Source organism: Podarcis gaigeae (assembly GCF_964106915.1).
Source record: "Podarcis gaigeae genome assembly, chromosome: 4".
NCBI classification, from domain to species: Eukaryota; Metazoa; Chordata; class Lepidosauria; order Squamata; family Lacertidae; genus Podarcis; species Podarcis gaigeae.
The window spans coordinates 49516907-49525476 of NC_139677.1; the positions used below are offsets into that span (position 1 = coordinate 49516907).

The window sequence follows — 8570 nt, forward strand, 5'->3', positions numbered from 1 at the left end:
AAACGATTCAGTTTACGAACTCTGCAAAACCGGAAGTAGTGTCCCGGTTTGCAAACTGTACCTTTGTCTAAGAATGGAATCTGAACGGTGGAAGGGCACCGGTGGCAGGAGGCCTCATAAGGAAAAGTGTGCCTCAGATTAAGAATGGTTTCGGTTTAAGAACGGACTTCCAGAACTGAGGTACCACTGTACTTCACTGGTGGGGAAAGTGAGAGACAGTGATTGAAAGGGAAAGGCATTTGAACGTAGGATCAAGTCATTCCTATCCTTTGAATTCATACCATCCCCCCCCCCAAGCCTACCACAATGCCTTTCTGAAAGGAGGTAAACAATGGTGGTACCGACTTTCTTCTAAACAAATGTTCCTGATGTTTTTCTCCAATTCCTAACAGTAATCCTTTAAAATTTTGTTTAGAAGCAATCCTACTTCCATGGAGGCCACCGTCAGTGGCATTTCCAGTTTCCTTACCAGAATTTTAATCAAATCGATGAGCTCCTGGAAAGCAAACTATAAGCTCCACAATCCTCCTTCCGGGTCACTGAGCTCCACGAGAACTACTGGAAAGCCCAACAGAATAAATCAACCAAATCTTCTGAACTGCCAAAAAGGCCAGCATGTCGAAACAACGGCGGAGATGCTATTCCGTGCACGAGTACAACCAGTAAGAGCCCTACCGTGGAATCCGCAGACTGAATTCATTTCTGCACTGGAGAGCGAGCAAACACCTCGCCTGGCGCTCTTGCATGTTAATGCGCGGCTGTGTTTAAGAATGCCCAAGGCACTCTCGCCTGTCACTTAAATACTGTCTAGTCGGAGGCTATCACCTCGGGTGTCTGTCTGCAAATGGTATACAATGCCTGCACACCTACGTATTCTTGTCAAAGGAAAGAATGGCCCACGGATAGTAGTTTTCTTTTTTCTTTTTAATGGAAACCACCAGTGTGAGAAAAATTCAGCCTGTTTTGTAAAAAGGCCCCGAAATGCTGGATTGACGGTTCCAGCTTTTAACTACTTTTTTGCTCTTTCTAAAACAGCATTGGTAGTAACATGGCATTCCTAATCAGGTTTGCAGAGGGAAGACTCTCAACTTTTGCCAGTTCACCGCTGATATGTCGAGTGAAGGGCATTCCTTGACAAAGCAATCTTGTATCCTGATCTGCACCGACTGAAAGACAAGATGCTTCAGAACAATCCACGGGAAGGGGAGAGCCTCAAGCAGCGAACCGCCTTCCCCATTTATCCAGCCAGGATGCCTCGTAGGCCACACACGCCTCCCAGGGTTTTCCCGCCTCAGCTGCCTCTTCAGAAAAGCCTCCTTGCATAACGCACCTTGCGTGCTGGCAGTTCCCCTCCCAGAAATATGCCTAAGCGCATTAATGGCGAGAATGGAGTCATTCATTCATAAGATCAATGAACGTATAGGAGACTCACCAAGTCCCCATTCCACCAGATCAAGAGAATTCATACCAACTGAGCGGATCTCTTGTTTAACGCGCAGGACAGAGATCAGACCAACTCACTTGAGAGGAAAAGCCACGCATGGAGAAATCGCCAAGGGAGGACCGAGCCACTTGGGAGTTTGCACTAAGGCCTCACAGGCTGCCGGGAAAGATCGGATCCATTTCTGCGTTTTGTTTACACGGCTGCGAGAGGTTGTGGCAGGGACACGGCCGGGTGCCTTGTTACATCGGCGCAAACAGAGTCCCGCGAGCAACAGGGACGTCCCTCCCTCTCACCCAGGGGTGCCAACTTGAATAAAATACTGGGGGGTGGGGACGGGGACAGGTAAGCCCCGTACGGCATAATCAATCACAAGACGCTCGCATGTGCACCGTTTGAATGGCAATGTTCATCACCTTCGGGGCGGGCCCCTCAAATATTTTATTGGGGGCGGAGAAGAGACCTCGGCCCCATGGAGTTGGCTCCTATGCTCCCGCCAAAGCCACGCTTTTTCGGGAGGGGGCCGCAACCCCCCCCCTTCTCAGCTTTAAGCGGACCTCGGTCGCAGGGAGCGCGAGAGAGAGCCCTTTCCAGCTGGGAGGGGGAGGAGGAAGGCTTCCCGCCACGAGGCTGCTTCTTCTTAAGGGGCCAGACGAGAACTACCAGCGGCTCTCTGGAGCAGGCAACCGAGTGCGCCTAGAGAGCCCCGCCGGCAGCCAAGCCCCGCCCCTTCGCTTGCCTGGCAGAGGCCGCCGCTGCCCCCTGGAGGCGGCTCCCTTCGGCTTCACCCGCCAGGGATGCAAATGGCGGCCTCGTTCGGAAGCCCAGAGGGCCCAGGCGCTCGCTCGCTTGAAAAGGGAGAGCGCCGGCCGGGAAAGCCTCGCGGCCCCCCCCAGCTCGCCCACCGCGCTGCCCAGGCCGAGCCTGCTGCTGGCGGAGGCCCCGAAAGGGCCAGCCCTGGAGCTAGTTGAAGGGGAGGCCGCAGCGCGCCGCGCTCACCTCCTGAGGCCTTCGCGGAGGCCGCCCGAGAGCGGGGTGGTTCCGAGGAGCCTGGCTGCGAGACTGTGGGCGGGGCCGCCGGGTGAGGAGCTGAGGAAAGGAACCTTTGTGCGAGGTGGCGCTCGAGCTCCCTCTGGCGGCCTCTGCCGGCCGCGCCCGGAACTGCGCCGCTTGGCTCGCCTGCTGCCTGCCACGCCGAGGCGGGTGTGTGCGCCAGAGAGATAATCCCCCGCCACTGTGCAGCTGTCACACATGCCAACTGTCCTTGTCAAGGGAGGACAGCCCCGCTTACGCGCTCGCTTTGCAAGCGCAGCCCGCTCGTCTCCACGGAGCTGTCCCTTTAGCAAGCAAATCGCGCGGCGGGTTTCCATGGAGGTGGAAGGGAAGGGAGGCTGCGGTGTGACCCCCCCTCCTCCTCCTGCCACTCACGTTGCTTCTCTCCCCCCCCCCCCGCCTCCAGCTGTAAATTCTTCTCCTGCTGTGCAGGTTCGGCTCGCTGCTTCGTCCTCAGACCGTAACCGAGTCTCTCAGCTGCGAACTGGGTCAGAAAACTCTGGCACTTCCTTTTGCACAGCTTCGCCTTGAAAGGAAAACCTCGGCTAGTTTCAGTGGAGCCTCTTTTCCAATGTGCTTAGGTTCGCAACCTTACGCTCCAGTGGTAAACACATTAATTTCCTGGCATCCTCTTATGTAAATAGAGATGCTGGAGCTCAAGTTTGTGTTTATCCTGGTTTCTAATCGCAGATGTTTGGCAGGTTGCGGTTACTACCGGGGAAAAAAGCATTTCTGCATGGTTATATTGTTTCTTCAGACGTTCATTGAAAACAGATTTTCCGGGCTGACGGGGACTTGCTTCCACAAAGCTCTCTTAGCCAGAATGTCAGGCGCATCACTGTAATTATTGTTCAGTGGCGAAGAAAAAAAACACTCTGCACCTGCTCAAACACATTCCATTCCCTGTCGGTTCATAAATTCCAGAAAATCCTAAAAACAGATTCCTGGATGCAGCAGAGGAGCAAGTTCATTATAACTTCTACCTATTATATTTAAGGATCCGGATGCTAAATTAATCGCTTGTAGATTAAAGCCAGGGAATGGTGCGATTTTATGCATCTTTACTTGCGACTTTATTTCAAGTAAATGTGCATGGAATCGCAGCCCTAGGGTAGGACGGCACCTCAGTGATACCTCTGTTGGAAGAACAAATCCGTCTGGGGTTTGAAGTTGCCCTACAGCTGGCGGAAGTTGGGGACTGAAAAATGAAGATAACCTTTAACTCTCGGTTCTTAAGCAACATCGTTAAAAGCATGTTCTGTTGAATAAGAAAGAGCGCAGTTCCAAGAGTAGAACCTAAAAAGTTTCCCTTACTTCAGTTACAGTTTGCTCCCGAGCAATATGGAGGAACAGAATGTGGTTGACATACAGGCCTTGAATCGCTTTCCTGGCGGACTAGAGCGTTTTAGAGGGGATTACCCTAGTACCAGCAAATGCTCTTGGGAAACAATTTTTAGGATTCCGGATTTACAGACTAGCGAGAATTAGAGAAGCCGCTTTGGATTTACGAGGGGCATCTTAAAACCCACCAGCCTTTGGGTTTCTGGTGCTGCAGACTAACAAAGCTCAGCAGAGTCCCTCTTTTTGCATATTTCCGAGTGGCAGCTGAGAAAACTCTGTGGCACATTCAAGCTTGGGATGCAAGAGCCTTACTGAATAAATAAGTCCTCCTTTACTGACCACTGTACTGGTATTGCCAAACGCGATTTCCGAAGGGCAAATTCGTGCAAGCCTGAAGCCTGAAATTGTGAACACGGAGCTAGAGCGTGGTGGCTATTCTGAATTAGTGAACTTGAACTACATAGTGCTGTCGTAAAAATGGATAAGCTGTCCCCCTCTCTTTCCAGTTTCTCGGGGTGGCTGTAAGGGGAATATGGTGCTGTGATATGATCACAGAATGAGTGCGGTTTGCTGTTGCTTGAAGCAAGCAGGTTTGACCTGATAGATGCACCCAACGGTGCAGTCGGAAGGAATGCCTTCCAGTTCCAGCGCAAGCCTATACGTGCCTTGCCATTTACTTCCAGGTAAGTGTGCATGCAGCTGCAGCCATGGGCGTAGCCAGGGTTTTTTTTTGGGGGGGGGAAGAACCTCAGTTAGCTGTGTATTTTTTATTGATTTAGGGGTGGCAGCTGCCCCTTCCTGCTGTAGCCCTAGGCTAACTGCGGATGACCCAGCCCAGGCTCTGCATCCTGCTAAACCGGTCTAGTTGCCCACCAGCCTCTACGTAACTTGGGGGGAGCGACGCCCTCGGAGCCTCTTTTCTGGGGCTTCAGTGGCTCCGTTCTCAGTTGCCGCCGCTACCGAGCGCTGAAACCTCTTTCTCAGGGGCTGCTGAGCACGTGCCCCCCCCCCGCCCCCGGATCTCCAGCAAAAGCAGCTGCAGGGTTCTGAGCGCAAACAAGCCATCCCGAGGGCGGCTCCGGCCTGCCTTGCCTGCTGCTGCTGCTGCTTCTGCTGCTGCTGCGGCCGCCAAACTCAGGCTCAGCCCTGCAGATCAGAGTCTGCTGATTGCTGGGGAAGGAGGAAGGGGAAGGCAGAGGACTGGAAGGCAGAGTGAAAGCTCGTCCTCCGGAGAGGAAGGCCTTGGCTCCGCGCCTTCCTTGCTTCCCGAGAACCTCGAATAGGAGGAGAAGCGCGCTTCTCCTTCTCCGTGTATTCTCTCCCTCGCTTGCTCGCTTCTCCCAACCGACATTCGGCTGAAGCATGCAGAGATCTACCACACAGCCATACTGGTTTATAATGGGATGAGATGGGGGAGGGCGGAACGTCCGCCGGGCCACTCTGTTCTTCTCTAAATAGGCGGTGGGTAATTGCAGCAGAAAATAATAGAGACCACCACCAGAGCATAGGGTCGATAATGAAAGCGGGAGTTAAATGTCTCCGGGAGGCTTCTCATCCGTCTCTCAAGGCCATCGTACTATTAGTATACAGCTGCCAGGGGTGCCAACTTAAGTAAAATATTGGGGGAGGGCAGGTAAGCTCTTTTGAACGGCAATGCCCATCCACTTTAGGGGGCCGGCTGCTTCAAATATTTTATTTGAAACCCCTCGAACCACAAAAGGGAGCCCCCCCCCTAGAGTGGACAGTGGAATAGGAAAAAGCTTGCAATTACCAGTTAGGCTTAGGATTTAAATAAGTAATGTGATGAATTAACATGTTTAATGCTGAATTGGGAAGAAATAATGATGTTAAGTGATTAAGTTAAGTTCATAAGAATTTTGATTTGGAAAACCGTTAAAATGATGTGCATTGAAATTCAACCAGGGGGATACGAGGAAGTCACTTGACAATGTTAATAAGATTAGTTTTAATAAGGTTTGATTTCTGTTTGTTGGTTTATTTGTTAGTGTCTTTATAATTTTGTGAAAATCAATAGAAAAAAATAGAGTGGACAGTGGAGACCTACATCGGGAACAAGGGGAGGAATCAAATCAACATTACCAGATGGTTGAAGCGGGAACCAAAGGTCCACAGTGGAGAGAACGACCCCTGCTCTGAATCACTCCAGATGGAAGCAGAGCTCAGGAGACCCCCCAAAGGGCAGCACCCACCATTGGAGGGGGGCAGATAACCCGTGCTTCATATTTGCTGAGAGATCAGTCTGACCTCCAAGGACCCCACTTAGGCAGCAGCAGCAGGCCATGTATCCTTGGAGCATAGGAGCCAACACCTAGGAGGTGAGGTCTCTTCAGCCCCCCCAATAAAATATGTGAGGGGACTGGGCTCCCCCAAAGTTGATGAGCATTGCCACTGGCACTAACTCCAGGGGGCCCTAGGGGCCCAGGCACACACTTTTTTTTCCTATGGGCGCCTGAACTCCATCCCTGCCACCGCAACCCACTGCTGCCACTGCACACGGCCACACCTCGCCATACACTGCTCTCTGCCACCGCCTGCCAGTTAGTGTATCTTTAATGACAATCCTCAACAACACTGGTCATGATTCTGCCAAAGTTAAGCATGATCCCCAGCATATCTGTGGATTTGTGGTTGAAGATGGGATTCAGCACATCCATGGCATTGAATATTCGCATTGCGCTTTAATTGTAATTTTATTGCTTCTTCTATTTCTTACACTGTATTTTATTGCATTACAATTTGAATTGTATGGAACTACAATTGCTACAAAAGGCAGCAAAAGTGGTCAGCAATTTTTCACTGGCCCACTGGGGAAAAGTTTGGGAATCACTGCTTTAGAAGCCTTGCTGCCTTAGTTGTCTAAGCTCCCTTTAAAAAAAATGTAGATATTGGATGTTCCTGGGCCAGCTGCTCCTGAATTTGATAGATAGGACTTAAAATATGCTTTATAATAAGATTGCTTGACTAGATCTCTGGCTGAAAGATTAGAGGAAAACTGGCAACGCCACTGAAGAGCTCCAAGATTAACAAACCATCAGCATTGTTTCTATTAAAAACCAGTATAATTAAGATTGTCTCCACCAGTTTTTCTATAGTCCTGATCCCACAAAGAGAGATCTGCCCAGGCAAGGTGCAAGAATAATCTCTGTTATTGTATGTCCTGGGCTCAGCCAAACACCTACTACATGCTCTCTCAACACTGAATGGAAGACTCATCACCAGGTAATAGGAGGGATATTTCATTTCCTTTATCGCTGCTGGCTGGATCCCTTTCTTGCTGACTTTAAGGCCTTCACTATTTTTAATGTTTTGTGTTAAATATTAAAGAGATGTGTGGGTACATGTGCAGTCTAGTTCAAGAAGATATGGAAAATTTCTGATGTTGAATGTGGAGTTCAGAAGATAATGATAACAGAAGTCAAAGTTTTGTCTGATGCTCCAGACATTCATAATTTATCTTCATTTGGTAGTGGTCTAGTATCAAAATGCTTTTTGTATCTGAAAGATTTCAGGTGGATTGCATTTATGTTATTTTACACAACAAGCCTTTCTGCTTGTTTGTTTTGCAGAGGTGTCTGCTGAGTCAGCTAAGATGGACAAGTTGTGACTGTCTAAATAATACTGAGAAGAAACAGTAGGCTCTCCTCTGGGAAATTCACACTTCTATTGTTTGCAGGCAAAATCTAATATTTAATTCTAAGGTCTTACCTTGGAAGTATTATTCTGCAGCTCACCTCTGCCCTATGAGCCTAAGGAAAGTTTTACAAGCGAAGACTTGCACTGATGAGTTGTAGCAATTTCCTTTGCTACTTTTGCTATGTATAAAATATCTCTGTTGTTTAAACAATGTTTTCCCTCCATCTACTCAGCCATCTGCTGTTCCCATTCAATCCTTCAATGGCAAAACGTTGCATATTATATCACATACATTTCCAAGGCAACCGTGTGATGGCATAAATACCGTATGATGATTTTATGTAGCTGAGTTAGGAAGAGGGAAAACCTTTCACGGAAGCAAACATTTGGAACAACTCTGTGGGTTAAACCACAGAGCCTAAGACTTGCAGATCAGAAGGTTGGCGGTTCGAATCCCCGTGACGGGGTGAGCTCCCGTTGCTCAGTCCCAGTTCCTGCCAACATAGCAGTTCGAAAGCATGTCAAAGTGCAAGTAGATAAATAGGTACTGCTCCAGCGGGAAGGTAAACAGCGTTTTCGTGCGCTGCTCTGGTTCACCAGAAGCGGCTTGGTCATGCTGGCTGTATGCCGGCTCCCTTGGCCAGTAAAGCGAGATGAGCACCGCAAACCCAGAGTCGGTCACGACTGGACCTAATGGTCAGGGGTCCCTTTACCTTTACCTTTATACTCAAGCAATGGCTTTCAAATGGGTTTCTCCCCATTATTTTCCCTTCACATTTATCCAAGATTCACTTTAAAGGGCGAATTCCTCTCAGTATGCATTCTTACATATATAAAAAATGGTGTCTCTGTGTATATATTATTAGTATCCCATCCTAACTATGAACATGATCCAGGCAAAGTTAAGTTGTTTCACTTCAAGAGTTAAGCATATGCAGGGCTGTGGATTCAGCTCTATTGTTTGCTTCATGACTCTCACATCCTACTTGATTAAGAGTCAGTGTGATGTACTGAACGGAGTGCTGGATTTGGACCAGAGACCTCAGGTCATGCCCTTGCTTGGTCACAAAATCCCTGCAGT

The 8570-nt window shown here is 49.3% G+C and overlaps 1 long non-coding RNA gene across 1 annotated transcript; it reads left to right on the forward strand.

Annotated features, from left to right (window-relative positions):
• The first annotated feature begins 2550 nt into the window (after positions 1-2550).
• LOC310842573 lies at positions 2551-7835 on the forward strand. Its single transcript, XR_014563229.1, has 3 exons — positions 2551-4518; positions 6938-7075; positions 7423-7835. It is a non-coding gene; the product is annotated as an uncharacterized lncRNA (long non-coding RNA).
• Positions 7836-8570: the final 735 nt, after the last annotated feature.